Source organism: Solea solea, chromosome 15, assembly GCF_958295425.1.
Source record: "Solea solea chromosome 15, fSolSol10.1, whole genome shotgun sequence".
Lineage (NCBI taxonomy): Eukaryota > Metazoa > Chordata > Actinopteri > Pleuronectiformes > Soleidae > Solea > Solea solea.
This window is the reverse complement of record NC_081148.1, coordinates 19,275,343-19,289,150: the sequence shown is the minus strand read 5'-3', so window position 1 is coordinate 19,289,150 and position 13,808 is coordinate 19,275,343. Positions and strand designations below refer to the sequence as shown.

At 40.6% G+C, this 13,808-nt stretch overlaps 1 protein-coding gene across 1 annotated transcript in view; it reads right to left on the bottom strand.

Annotated features, from left to right (window-relative positions):
• Positions 1–13,548, bottom strand: part of zgc:171482 (zinc finger protein) — a 52,799-nt gene extending 39,251 nt beyond the window's left edge. Inside the window, exon 1 of the mRNA XM_058651222.1 lies at positions 12,982–13,548. The gene's annotated coding sequence lies outside the window, so the exon portion shown is untranslated. The remainder of the gene's footprint in view (positions 1–12,981) is intronic.
• Between the last annotated feature and the right edge of the window lie 260 nt (positions 13,549–13,808).

The following is a 13,808-nucleotide window of genomic DNA, read 5'->3' as shown; positions in this document are numbered from 1 at the left end:
GAAATATCCCCATCTTCCTAATATCTCCATTACCTCCGATTATTACATGCAAGATGGGAGATGTAGACTAATTAATAGAGGCAGTCTGTTAGTGAGATTAATGGATTGGCAGGCCCAATGAAGTGAAAAGATGGAGAGGCAGATAGTGAAAAAATAATGAGAGAGAAGAGAGTGGGGGGGAAGAGAGGTGTGTGTGTGAGTGTGTCGGGGGGGAAGGGTCAGGTTTTTAACTGGTACACTGAAAAAGATATTTTCATGTTGCATGGGTCTAGATATCTGAATGGAAATGTGGTTACAGGCACCTCATCAGACCACTGCAGTCATTCACTCTACTCTTACTAGTGTATGTAGGCTGTGTGAGAATTTATGACTTCAGCATCAATTTTTAAAACCAGTATAAACCACCGGGAAGCCTGTTTTATTTCATATCTGTGAGCATTTTGAGTTTTAAGTTAGTCTCTGTGGTCCTCCTTTATAGGTTCACGTTCAAACGTTATAGTGTTATAGCTCGGTAATGCTGTTGCACGCGGTGATGACAGAATTGTGTAACAGTGTAATAGTTTGAATATCGACAATATCTGTGATATAGAGTCAGAAATCAATATGTACATTAAAGGCCATAAAAACATTTTTATCAAAAACAACATTTACAATGAAAGTTGGAACTTTCTTTTAAGAATGGACAATTTATAGTGAACATTATATATTGTTGAGGGAGTCTCTGCTCTTTGAGGGAACAACATCACTTAATACGTTTAAATGCACAGTTTAATCGAGCTAAGGCCGTAGTCCGGCTAAGACAGGCAATTGGACAACTTGCCGAGTCTGAGTATACATGCGGAGGAGAAAATGAATTGGCTGTGCACGTCTGACTCCGTCTCCATAGGTGGTGCTGTATCTCTCTATAAGCTAGTGCGCGTTGAATCAGCTTCCTGTTGACGTTTTATGTCACAGAAACACAAAAAGCGAACGGCGAGATGGACGGTGAGATGGATCGTGCTGTGGTTCTGTAGGTTTCGTACCTGCTGTTCATGTGAATCCTGATACAAATTAGATGGAGCCTGGAAGAAAGACAGCGCCACTGCTGCCGTAGTTTATACGTCGTCTCCTTCTACTTCCGGGAGGACATTTTGTTGAACGCACCTAAGTAATTGGACTATGAATCCCATTATCCAGAACTGTTAGTCCGACTAAGACTACCTTGATTTTATTTGGACTAACATGTTTACGTGACATTAAGAAAACCGAATTATTGTCTTAGTCCAACTAAAATCTGACTTTTTACATGTAGATAGACACAATGACAGTGAGTAACTTATTCATTAGTTATTCATACACTAAACATCAAATACTACTACTAAGTAAACAATGGAAAAGGAAGCATTTGTAAAGTGTTGCCTATTCTAAAGTTTAACAGCTTTATCTTTGCGATGTTAATGGTGATTATAACATTTTTCAGTCAACAATATCAACAGTATAGCAAATATGGAGGAGGTTATGTTGCTGGAGGGATGAAGCAGTGATGCTGTGTTGTGTTTGATCACAGTTGGTGTGTTGTTTGTGAATGCTGCCAAGCTGTTGTCAATCAAAGTAGTCCATAAAATCCAGATGAAGCATCCATTTAACCTTTATCTTTACCACTTTTACTTTGAGGTTGGGCCAGTCAGGACATAAAGGGACAAACAACAATTTATGCTCCCATTCATACTAGCAAACTCAGTTTAGAGCAAAGAACTTAACCCCAATCTGCAAATCTTTCTACTGTTTTAGAAAACCAGAGTCGCTGGAGAGAACCTGAGCACAAACCATGTAAATATTTACGATGAAGTCACTGAAAATGTGTGTGTGGTCGTCGACAAACATCCAACAGTTAAAGTCAAATTAGTTTTACACGCAAACAGTAGCTCAACAAAACTAAACATGGAATTGTGAAAACTAGACAAGTCTGAGTGAGAACGAAAAAAAGTATTTCTGATTCTGAGAAGATGAAAGCCTGAAGCGTCTGATGACAGCATGAACCATGTGGGGATTCATTTTTAAGACCACATCAAGTATTTAACATGGATGTGAACTCTGAGCTGTCTCAGAAATCTCAGCCTCTGGCACTGAAATGGACGTGGCTTTTTGTTCTATAATAAATATAACTGCGTTGACTGTTTCCCATCGCCCGAGCTTAAAAAATGAAGTAGTGCGTGACCTAATTTGCTACTAATACTCTAGCAGATGAGAGTTCTTTCAGAGATACAGTGTAATGTTTTACAGGTAAAGTTTATAGGTAAAATGTTTACTGTAGATAAGCTAGTGAAAGATATAAATATCACCCTTTGTAATAAAACAGGGGTGAGAGAGCGATGGAAAGCAGTGGGTGGTTGGGGAAGCAGGGTTTGTTTTTGTTGTTGAGGTTTCCTAATTTCTTTCTTCTCTCTTCAATCTGCTTCATCGGGAAAGCTTGGTGCTATGATCTAGACCAGGGTTTCTCACTCTTGGTCCTGGGGGCCCACTGCACAACAAGTTTTAGATGTTTCCCTGCTCCAACAGACAGAGACGCGTCAAACCCACGCAGGCCAGTGGGTTCTCAAGACCAGGATTGAGAAACCCTGTTTGTAATAGATTATCTGTTCCCCTGTTTCTCACATTTTGACAGGAGCACTGGATTTAACCGTCAAAAGAATATTGACATCATCTTGTGAGCCAGTGATCTCGTTAATTGGGCACAAGTGGGAATAACAAGAGAACGAGTTGTAGGGTTAATATGAAAATCTATACCACAAAGTCACTCTGCTCTCTGACTTTGATCTTCCACATCTTTTTTTCTTCTTTTTTTTTTGCCTCATTTGCATTTGGTAATATAATCTATTTGAACACAGTTCACCCTCTGCGGCTCCTCCTCCCGTCTCTGTTCTAATCAAAGGTACTAGATTGAGGGAGTAATGTCTTCAAAGACGTTCTGAATCTAAGTCCACCTCCATTCGGGTTACACTGCAGATCCTCACTTAGTGCTAAATAAATCTAGGGCACAAACATCAAAGTCTAATCACTCAAAGTGTAAAGCCAGAATGATTCAAAATAGGTGACGATGTGATTACAGTGTCTGTTCCATGTCGGTCAAGTCAAGACATTGTTGGCTCTTTAAATGTTTTCAAACCTGCACTGAAGAATGAAGCGGTCTTCCAAGATAGTACAGAGAGGCTGTATGTGTGAACATAAGTGATATTCTCCAGAGATTCTCCAGAGTAATGTCCAGTCATGTGAAAATGCAGCTGGAGAAACTCACAGTGGGTGAATGGATGAGGGTCATGCTCAAGCCAGGTGCCACAACACACATGAATAATCTGAAATTTCTCCTGCTGTTGCTCGTTCGCTTCTCACCCAGACAACTTCTGGATCAACTGGACCCAATTATTCAGATTATACTGATTATTAATGGCTTTTTGCTATTGCTATACCGTGATATTACTCTGGTACCCCAAGGAAAGGGTGCCAAAAAAATGGAACCAAACCATTCCACACCAAGGTCAGTTCTCTTGGCTCTTCCCCCAAGTCTCTCGCTCTCGTTCTTACACTACACTTTCTCTCTTAGTTTTTTTCCCTCTTTGGGGCTTGTTGTGCCCCAAATTCTACTTCAGACATAATTCCCCTCTTTGAGGTATGTATGGAACATCTTGATATCGACGGTGAAAAACACTCTAATCTCTCATTCCCAATTTCATCCGCCTCGTGGGTAGATAAGCTTAAGCAGTTTGAACCTTTCTACTGGAATAAATTTGCCAAAGGACTTGAAATTGGAAACAACAATTCCTCTCAGGGGAACTTGGTTGATATTGTTTATATTTAAGATGAATGTATTAATGTGTTCATTCTTGGGTCTCCTCACAAAAAAGGCCATGGTCTTGATGAGACTTTCTGAATTAATACCAATATCACAACAACAATAAAGAGGCTTTGTATACCTTTTATTTTATCCTATCGGCACTCGGGCTGTGTACTGAGCATTTATATCAGTATCAGTATCTATAATCTGTTTGGTACTGAATTAAATGTTTCTCCTGCACAGTAGCAGAGAATGTTCCAGAAAACTATTTTCATCATCACCATGGGAGACAGCTGGCTGTTGTTTTCCTGTTCATTTGTCCATTTATTTGGTCGCTAACGCCAATAGTTGGAATGCTGAGTCAGCAATTCCTAACTGTTGTTTTCTTGTTTCCTTTTCCTCTTCCACCCTTTTCTTGTGGCTAACCTTTCCACAGTTTAGATTGAAAGAAAAACAAGGATTTTATTTATTTAAAATGGAAAAATTAAATGGCAATAAATTCAGCAGACCACATTTGAAATGAAGCCGAAATGTCCCGGACTGTTGATATCGGCTAAAAAATGTAGGAGACGGAAACCAAACGATGGTGGAAACGGGAATACAGTCGGTAATTCCTACCTCAGCATTCCCAATTAATGAGGTTTGACATTGAACTGATAAACTTTAAAAACTGAACTTAAAAGTAAATAGCTCCTATGTAGCAATTGCAAAAACACATATATCACCTTTAGGTGGCCCATCAGGGGATAAATCAGATGTAGTTCCCGCTGCGCTCTCTCAGAACGAGGCAGTTTGTTTGGGAAACTATGTGCTCGTCACATCTGATGATATCATGTAGACTTTATGACCTCACTGCCTTGATAGGACCTTTCATACTTGAGGTTATAGCGTTGTACATTTACCACCGAATATAATAACTCTCTCTCTCGCTCTCTCTGTGTCTCTTGGGACCATTACTTTTTAGTGGTATTAATAGGAGAACTATTGCTTTAGGCCAAATTATAGATTCATTAGAGGGTGAATGAAGGCCATTATACCAGGCAAAGTTGGGTTTTCCCAATTTAACCGAGCGTATCTCTGCCTGTCTGCGTACGTTCAAGAACAGACTCGAAGGCAAACCGAGTTAATGGGGGGGAGACAAAAGGTGGCCTGAAGTTTGAATGTGGTTGTTATGCTACTGTAACATATGGGTGATGCTAAACTGCATGGCAACAAAACTGTTTGGGGTCTTTCTTGTTTCATTAGCGACTAATTGCAACAACAAAATCAAGAACACCTTGTCTTCAATCCTTAAAAGCGTGACTTTTCCTTTATGCCGTTTATGTACCGTCAGTACTTTCATCTTTAAAATTAATAATCCAATAAAAACACCGTCTTGGTACCAAGTGTGTGAGACCTTGGACTGCAGTGATACAATTAAAGCTCGAGGATCCAATAAAAGCGAGATAACGGCGTGATCAATAAAGAGAAGAGCGTTAAACACTGGATTGTACTGAACATAAAAGTGCATGCTTCAAGGATTTTAGCTGTTGAAAGCACATGTTTTGTTTTTTACCCCCCAGCACATTACCAGTGTTTTTGAGTAGGTTAGAGACATACATAATAATAGTAACAATGTCATTCAGTATTGTCATTCATGTATTCACCTAAATCCCCACTACACATCATACATGAGTAATGTAAGGGGATTTCTCATGTGGCAGCATAAGGCAGTGATGTACCTACGCCACTGCAACAGAATAGGACATAGATACATTCAAATGGCAAAACAAGAAATAACAACCAACACAAACCAAGTAAGGACTTTTCTTCATGAGCTCTCCTCATCGTCCTCTCCATTATTTATGTGTCATGTTAAAACAATTACTCCTCACTAATTTATAAAATAAGCTCCTCGCTCTGGCACAAACGGCTCAAACTAAACAAATATCACAGTGTTATACTTAACACTTACTGTGAGTCATGTAGTTTGACAGTAGAGCAGGTCTATTAGTTGCAGCGCCATATGGCAGAGGGTTGATTATGTATGTATTTTGGTCCTTAGGGCATATGTACACTAATATCCTTTGTGAGAGTCACTGTGCCCCTGCTTTATATATATGTGTTTATGTCATATTTGTGTACGTTAGCGTGAGTAAATGTGAGCTGCCATGGCTGCAGGGTTCCTCACGATGAGGCCAGAGGTTGCAAAAGAAACAAAGCAAACTAAATAGTAGATTTAGTACATTTGGTTTTAAGTGTGTTTTTGATCAAACAAGATAAGTTCTATGATTTTAGCTTCTTCAGCGTGAAAATCATCTATTATCTATCTTTGGTTTGTGGACATAACGAGACATCTGAAGAAGTCGTGGTGTGCGAAACACTGATCGCCATTTTACACTATTTTCTGCATTAATCATCTGATTTATGGGATTAATGAGAGTAATCCTCATGCAGTTGCAGCCCTACTCTCTATGGTAGAATGCAATATTTTTGTACAAAAGATCAGGTATACTGGAGGAATAATGTCGGACATTGTAGTAACTGATAAAAGACAGTCGGGCTAAGCTGGATGTTGCTGTTATGATGCACTTCAACACTGTACACATTTATTTATTTGTGTTTACTGTGAGCCCAGTTCTCTAAGACAGCGTAAGTGTTATTACATTGAAAGAATCGTTTTTTTTTTTTTTTTTTGGGTTCAGCAGATTGACTTGGTATGTGTATTGTATGTTGGAGAACAAGGCTTCCAGCAAAGTGGAACTACAGGAACAAGGGGGAGAAAGAAATAAATAAATCAATGACCTCAATAACGGCAATCAACAGTGAAATGATCAAACAAAGGAAATGAATGAAAAAGCAACTCACTCTTAAGCCTGAAGTCAGAAAATTGAAAGACTTGTAGCAAAAGCCACAGCATCAAAAGAGTGTTATTACAATTTAAAATTACTGTATTCAACCACACAACATGCACCCTACAATTTACTGCCTGCTTCAAATTGCTCGGTCCCTTCCTCCTCTGCTGTTTGATTCATACAATATAATGTGTTTTCCAAATATGAGATGGGGGGTGGGAGAGAGAGAGAGAGAGTTATTTATTATGATTCATGCAGTCTCCACATGCACAGGCATATAGAAATGCTATTGATATGTATGAGCTGAGACGGCACGCTGTGATCAGACAGACACATGGATGCACACACACACGAGCATGGACTAAATAGGGCGTGACCTTGCAGCACCTAGTGTATATAAATAGGACCCCGTGTGCTATGATCAACCTCCTGTGCTCCTTCCTCTTGCATGTGATTCTCGGTGTGTTTGTGAGAAAGTTTTCCTGAAAGCAAAGAACTTTGGACAAATTCTCTGACATTTCTGTGACGAGACAAACACTCATGAAGCCAGTGACCTGAATTCTACTTCTGATAAAATGATCTGATATGCATGTTCCTCTTTACTCATTCAGTAATGCATCCACATCCACCCGCTCTCCTTCCCACACTCCCTCCCGATCTGGCAGCAGGCCAGTTTTTAAACATGGCGATGGAGCAAAAGGAAATTGATTTCTAAAGAGCTCTGTCTGCTAGGCCCGGATATGAAATATGCAACTAGTTATGAGGCTAACGTTGATATTAACATAACCTGACAACCGCGTCACGATATTTATTGAAGATGTCTCTCGATGTCCCTTCAAGAGACGTGCGCAATCGGCGAAAAAACGCTGAACTAGCACTAAATCCTTATTAGTGCTGCAACATTGTGATGATATCTGTTGAAGAGAATAGGACACACACTTGGAGACAGTTGGCATTTTTGTGACACTGCTATGAGACAAGAGTTATCATGATTGTGGAGACGGGCACAGCAGGCGGCTCCATATTAGTTATTATGCGGCTATTAATGAATGTGCACCAAGAAAGGTCACATGGCCCACACACACACACACACACACACACAGATGCTAATGCACTCATGCACACACAGTCAGCCGAGAGGTCACAGCGTTCAGAGTGTGAGAAAAAGATATTTGAAGAGACTATGCTGCCTGTTGCTATGGAGCACTTAAAGAGGAAAAATATACACACACACGTACATATGACGCTCTATCGATCTCGAAGAAACCACAACAATCACACTTGTTTAATGAGTCCCACAGACACCGACACAATTACGCCTCCGTTTCCACCAAATGGTACGATTCAGATTGGTTACGCAATTATGTACATTTTGTCAAAGGTTGTATGGGCTAAAAAACAAAAGAAAAAAAAATTCTGTACCACTTTTTGGCACCCTTCTGTTCGGGTACCCAGCACAGTGGTTTCGGTATCTAAAGCCTGCCACAAACGAGAGGATTTTCCAAATGGACTTCATATTGTGACCACAGACGCGTCGAACTTTGCAACAGATTTGTTATGATCCTGAGAAAGCACAGACTAGACGATCCAGTCAAGACGCAGGACCACACATAGGACCACTCATAGAAAGTTGCGTGATTTAACGTGACTTCAGAAAATAAACAGACATGTAGGCGGACTGTTGGCGTCGTCAGTTAGTAGCTGTCAACAGTGGATGAAGTCATGGCTGAGAAGGCAGAATCAGCTTGGCTTGTACGAGTTACGGCTCCAAACAAAACATCCGTTTCCCGGTCAACTTGTTCTCATTGGTTACTGCGGGTTTCTGCTCACGCCCCCCCCCCCAGCCGCTGTTAAGTCATAAATATCAAACATGGGAAATACTGTCATTCTTCGTCTTTGTTGAATCAATGGAAGGACAACACTGTGTCGCACTGTACTGCTTTGGTACAAATGTAGCTGTAATGCTCTTATGTGTGTGTACTCTATACATATGTTTGGTTAGCATGTTCATATCACTGACCAACAGCAGCATCACATCCCTGTTTCTTCCTCTGGGACTGTGTGAATGATGCCAGTCAGTTAATCAGATTCTCCCTCAGACACAGTTCAGCTCCTCGTGAGAGACAGAATGAATTAAAGAGGTTACTGTTCCTCCACATGGGTAAAAGCTGACGAGCTACTCTGCATATGTTCCACATTATGAACGTGCTAATTGACTTGATTTACTTTTCCCACTTTTTTTTTTTTTCTTTTAAAGGCTCCACTCTGTGTATTTAGCTGTGAAGTTAAAAGTGCAGCACACGGAAAATAGGATAAATACAAGCTGTTTAATTACATTTATGTGAATCAGTGGCTTTCCCTTGTTACTACACGTTCCTGAAGAGTCCTGACATTTTACTACAAAGTAGGATTTAGATCATTTAATACTACATTACTAATGGTGATTTTCAAAGGCAAACTGGATTATGTCATTACTCGACATAGAAATATGGATTTTTATGGATTAAAGGTTTAAGAGTTGAGTCATTTTTAGTTTTTGTTAATGCAGAAATTTCACATATGACATCTTGGATCCATTGTTAGAATTTTTGAAGAACGTGTTTGTTGGTTCCAGAGTCCTGCACCGGGTCAAGTACCCAACAGTGACCCTCAGAAAGGCTGTGTAATGTAACGGGTGAAAAAACGTAGGCAGGCAGCGAGTGGTAATAAAAATATTTGTTTTTCATAATAAAACTAATTTTAAGATGTGCATTATTGAATGAATCGCTCTTATCGAGCCAAAATTACTTTTATTTTGAAAGTCACAAGCTGCCGACAACAACGACAGCCACTGCATGGCTCCATTGCATTGCTATGTGCCATGAATGTGGAATACTGGAGCGTTACAGTAGTCGTGCGTAAGGCGTTTTTATTTACTTTTTCGTTTTGTGTGTTAATTGAAATTTGTATTGAAAATGTGCGAGTAAAAAACGAAGCACGTCAGTATTAGAGCCTGGGCTTTCATGAAAGGTAGGGTTGGAGATCCTGGAAAAACAGTTAGAGTAGACTACCTTTTGAATTCAAAAGTCCAAGCCCCTTTCTTCAAACATGAGCACTGCGCAGCATCGGTAACTTTCGGTACTTTTCGGTGATGTCAAGTTTTTTGCATACTTGTTATTTTTTTCTTGGCAGTAGCTCTCCCAGAAAAAAACGTCATTTGTTTGCATCCAACACCTGTTGTTGGCACCTTTTCTGCCATAATGTTGCTGCAACTGTCTCGTTGGATGAGCTGTGGAGGGAGGACAGATGGCAGTTTGATTGATGCATCACGATACAATTGTTTTGTTCGCTGCCGTTCAGTATGATTGGATGGTGTTTTTACAGGCCTGTCTGCTCCACGACTGACTGACATTTTTTTTTATTTTTGTGTCAATGCATTAATTAATTGGTTACAATCGGGTTGTGAAGAGGATTTTAAGCAATACAGTAAAAAATGCTCCTGAAAATGATCTCCCAGCCTACCTTTAATGGGTACGATATTGCATTAGACATAATGGCGGTCAACAGGCTGGTTCCGTTACAGAGCTTCATGGGTGTGGGCGGGTTAAAAAAAAAACTGACCCATGCAGGACTCTGGTTGGTTCCAGTCTTCACGCATTTTCTTGCACAAAAGCAAACTGGACAGTTTTGGATTTGTAATAAAGCTGCAGCCAATGATTCATGTTGCTGTCAATCAAACTGCTGATTGGGAGGTTCATGTCAAAAATGCAATCTTGTTTACCATCAAACATGACAAAAGAAGCAAACACTCACAAACTTTATGTGATCACTCAATCAAGAAATCATTCAGGCCCAGAAAAACAGACCAATCAGCAATCTCAGCTGTATTCACTGTGGCATCTCGCCTGCTAAAGCATCTGCCCTGAAACTGGTTGAGCAATCAACAACTATTTCTGCAAAGATGTTGGCAAAAGTTTCATTTACACAATTTCAGCTGGCCCCACTGATCTCATCGCACATTTCATTTAATTGCATCTTCTGCAGTCGTTAATAATGCGAATCAAAAATGAATTGATGCATTTGCAGATTGGTTTGCTCTCGCACAGCCAGATTATTACAGAATGGTAGTTTGGTCAACGTAGGAAAAACATTTTTAAAGAGGCAATTTTAGGCTCTCAGAATCCGCAATGGGACTATTTTCAACCCTTTTTTCTAGAGCAAACAATTGATCATATATTTGTGATTGTCTGGTGTAACTCTAATATGTTCTAAGAGTTACATTTCTATTCTACTCTACTCTATTCTATACTATTCCAGTGCTGATACATGTGCCACTGTGTTTGCAGCAATGAGCTGAAGTACATTAGAAGTCTGAATCGATCGCAGCCAATAACTGAAGATCTCGTGCAGGAACTTCTGATCAATAGCTGCATGTAAACAGAGCATAAAGCTCAGTGTAGACGGTCGAGCATGTGCACGAGGACAAAAAACAAGAAAGACCCAGAGCAATGCAATGAAGCTAAAAAGGCGTAAGGCGGAGTATTGACCACAGCTTGGGGTTAATAAAATGTCCTGGATTGAAAGGATGGAGGCATGTGCTGACATAAATATGATGAATTGTTTTATGACATTTTATTACACTGTTCCGAAGGAGTGGTATTTAGGAAAACGCTTGTGTCTGCCTGCATGTGATGTGTGTGTTCTTTTTAAAATGTTTACTCGTCTAAACCTAAAAAATCAACCTAATATAGAGCAAAGTGTGGTTAGGTTAAGCACAGGTTAGGTACAGTAGTCCACAATGCCAGTGCAGGATCCTGACATCAGTGGCCACACTAACCAAATAGTAGGTTACTGTGTACTTGACATTGTCACTGTAGCTCTTCCAGGACCAGTAGCCCTCATGGGGACCAAAACTTGGTCCTATTGCGACACAACTTCATTTCTGACGTTTAGGGCTAAGATTTTAATGGTAGTTAGGTAAAGGTTATGGATAACACTTTGTTTTGACTGTCCAAATGAATGGAAGTCAGTACAGTGTCCTCAGAAGAATAGCTGTGTAAACCTGTGTGTGTGTGTGTGCGCATGTTATTATATACTTGTATATCTGAGGAAGTGAGGACATTTAGGATTATCCTCACATTCTGACATCCCTAAAAATGGCTTTTTCAATCCTGGTTTTAGGGTTAGAATTAGGTTTAGATAAGGGTTAAAGTTGTGATGGTTAAGGTTAGGATAAGGGGCTATGGAATCGATATATCAATGAATGTCCTCACTATGACTGCTATACAAACATGAGTGTGTGTGTGTGTGTGTGTGTGTGAGAGAGAGAGATAGGGACGGACAGTCCAGCACCATGAAATGACCAGAGACATGAGGCTGTATAGGGACATTCTTATTCTTTTCATATTGACAGATACATGCAGTGATAGCGCTCTCAGTCAGATGGACAGGAGTCAGTGAAATGTGATGCAGTAACTATCATCAAGATGATCCAATGCATATTTGGTGTGTGTGTATCGTTTTCATTTCATCACAGAAAGCCATTACTGAAGGTGGGGCAGAGCTTGGGTTTCCAACTCTGAAAAGTTTTGATAAAATCCATGAATGTAATTCCATCTTTTGCTAAATTCCAAAAGCACCTGGCAGGAGCATAAAGGGATTGTTAAATTATTGAAATAGTTGATTACCCGAAAATGATAGAGCAGAAACTCCAGGAACTCTCCAGTGTCATTGTATCCAGGGCAATGATACGGTTCTGCCGCTGTAAACTGAGCGTCTTTGATTTCTCCAGTGTTGGCTGAACGCCTCGGCACATTGGGAACTTATCCTTGGACACTGGACATTTAAAATAGGCTCAGACATTTCCTAGACAAAACAGTGCGTCTATAAATAAACGGATGATGCCATGGCAGTCCTAAACTATTATAACAGAAGACTGCACAAGATTCAATCCTACCTGTGCAACATCTGCTCATATAAATGTCACTATGAGAACTGTAAAACACTCAACTCTCTTCACACTGCTCTTTTCTTTTCAGCAAATGTTCTACACTGTTTATTTGGGTTTATATGAATAAAAAGTTGTACTTTTTGGTGGAAGATGTTGCACAAACACAGTGAAGGATGTTTCCAAACAAGCTATAAGCAGTTGATACTGTGCACGGAAAATATAGATTGACTCATTTGCCACGAGAGATAAAAACAAAATGCCACAAAACTTTCACACACTCTGACACTGCACAGCAGGAATTCAGAGGATTTAAGTTCGAAAGAATCCATCTGTTGAACAAAGTAAGCTGTCAGGTTGTTGTTGTTGTTGTTGTTTTTTACCACTCACGGCGGGAATCCATCACTCACCTTGCGCAGAGGCAGTGACACCTCTTCACCAAGCCGACAATCATCCGCCAACGGGGCTGTCTTTAATCCTTTAACGCACCTGTGCCGCGTAAAATCCGTCCAAACTACACGGGGATCATGTCCAAAACAGAGAGTTCTCTTTGTAGTTTCCGTTCCCGTGTTGGTGTTTTCTTTAGACCTTGTTTGTCTTTGTTTTTAAATGCTCAACAACAACAAAAACTCCCACCCGCTGCTCGCTATACTGCCGTCGTGATGCGCGCGTCCTCCGGTGACTCCTCTGTCTCTCTGCTCCGTATCGTATCGTGGTGGAGGAGAAGGAGAAGCGGAGCTGTGTTGATATCACCCACTGTCACTCCCACTGTGGGTAAACACTCAGTAAAGTACAGATGTCCGAGTGTGAGGAAAGAACCAGAGAGAGAGAGAGAGAGAGGAAAGTGTGAGCAGCCTTCAGCGGGATGGATGGATGGATGAAAGAATGAATGAATGAGCGCGCGCTGCGTTCGCACAGCGTGTGGTAGTGAATTACACTGCACGCGCGGTTTGTAGAGGGGAGTGAGTGAGTGGGAGCACTGGTCGAGTGGGTAGGTTTCCACACGGAGCAGCCACCACCACACGAATATCATCCTACATATAAACACGAGCACAGAGACGAGAGCAGATCGTCATCACTGCTACATTCACGTATTCTTCCCAGTTCACAGCGGCTAACAATGGCTTTATTCACAGGTTCTCCTGTGGTTGCCACAGAAAGTTTTCCTAACGTTCCCCTAATGTTACTTTTTGGTTGCACATTTGGTTCCCAGAACCTTACTTTGTCACAACCTTCA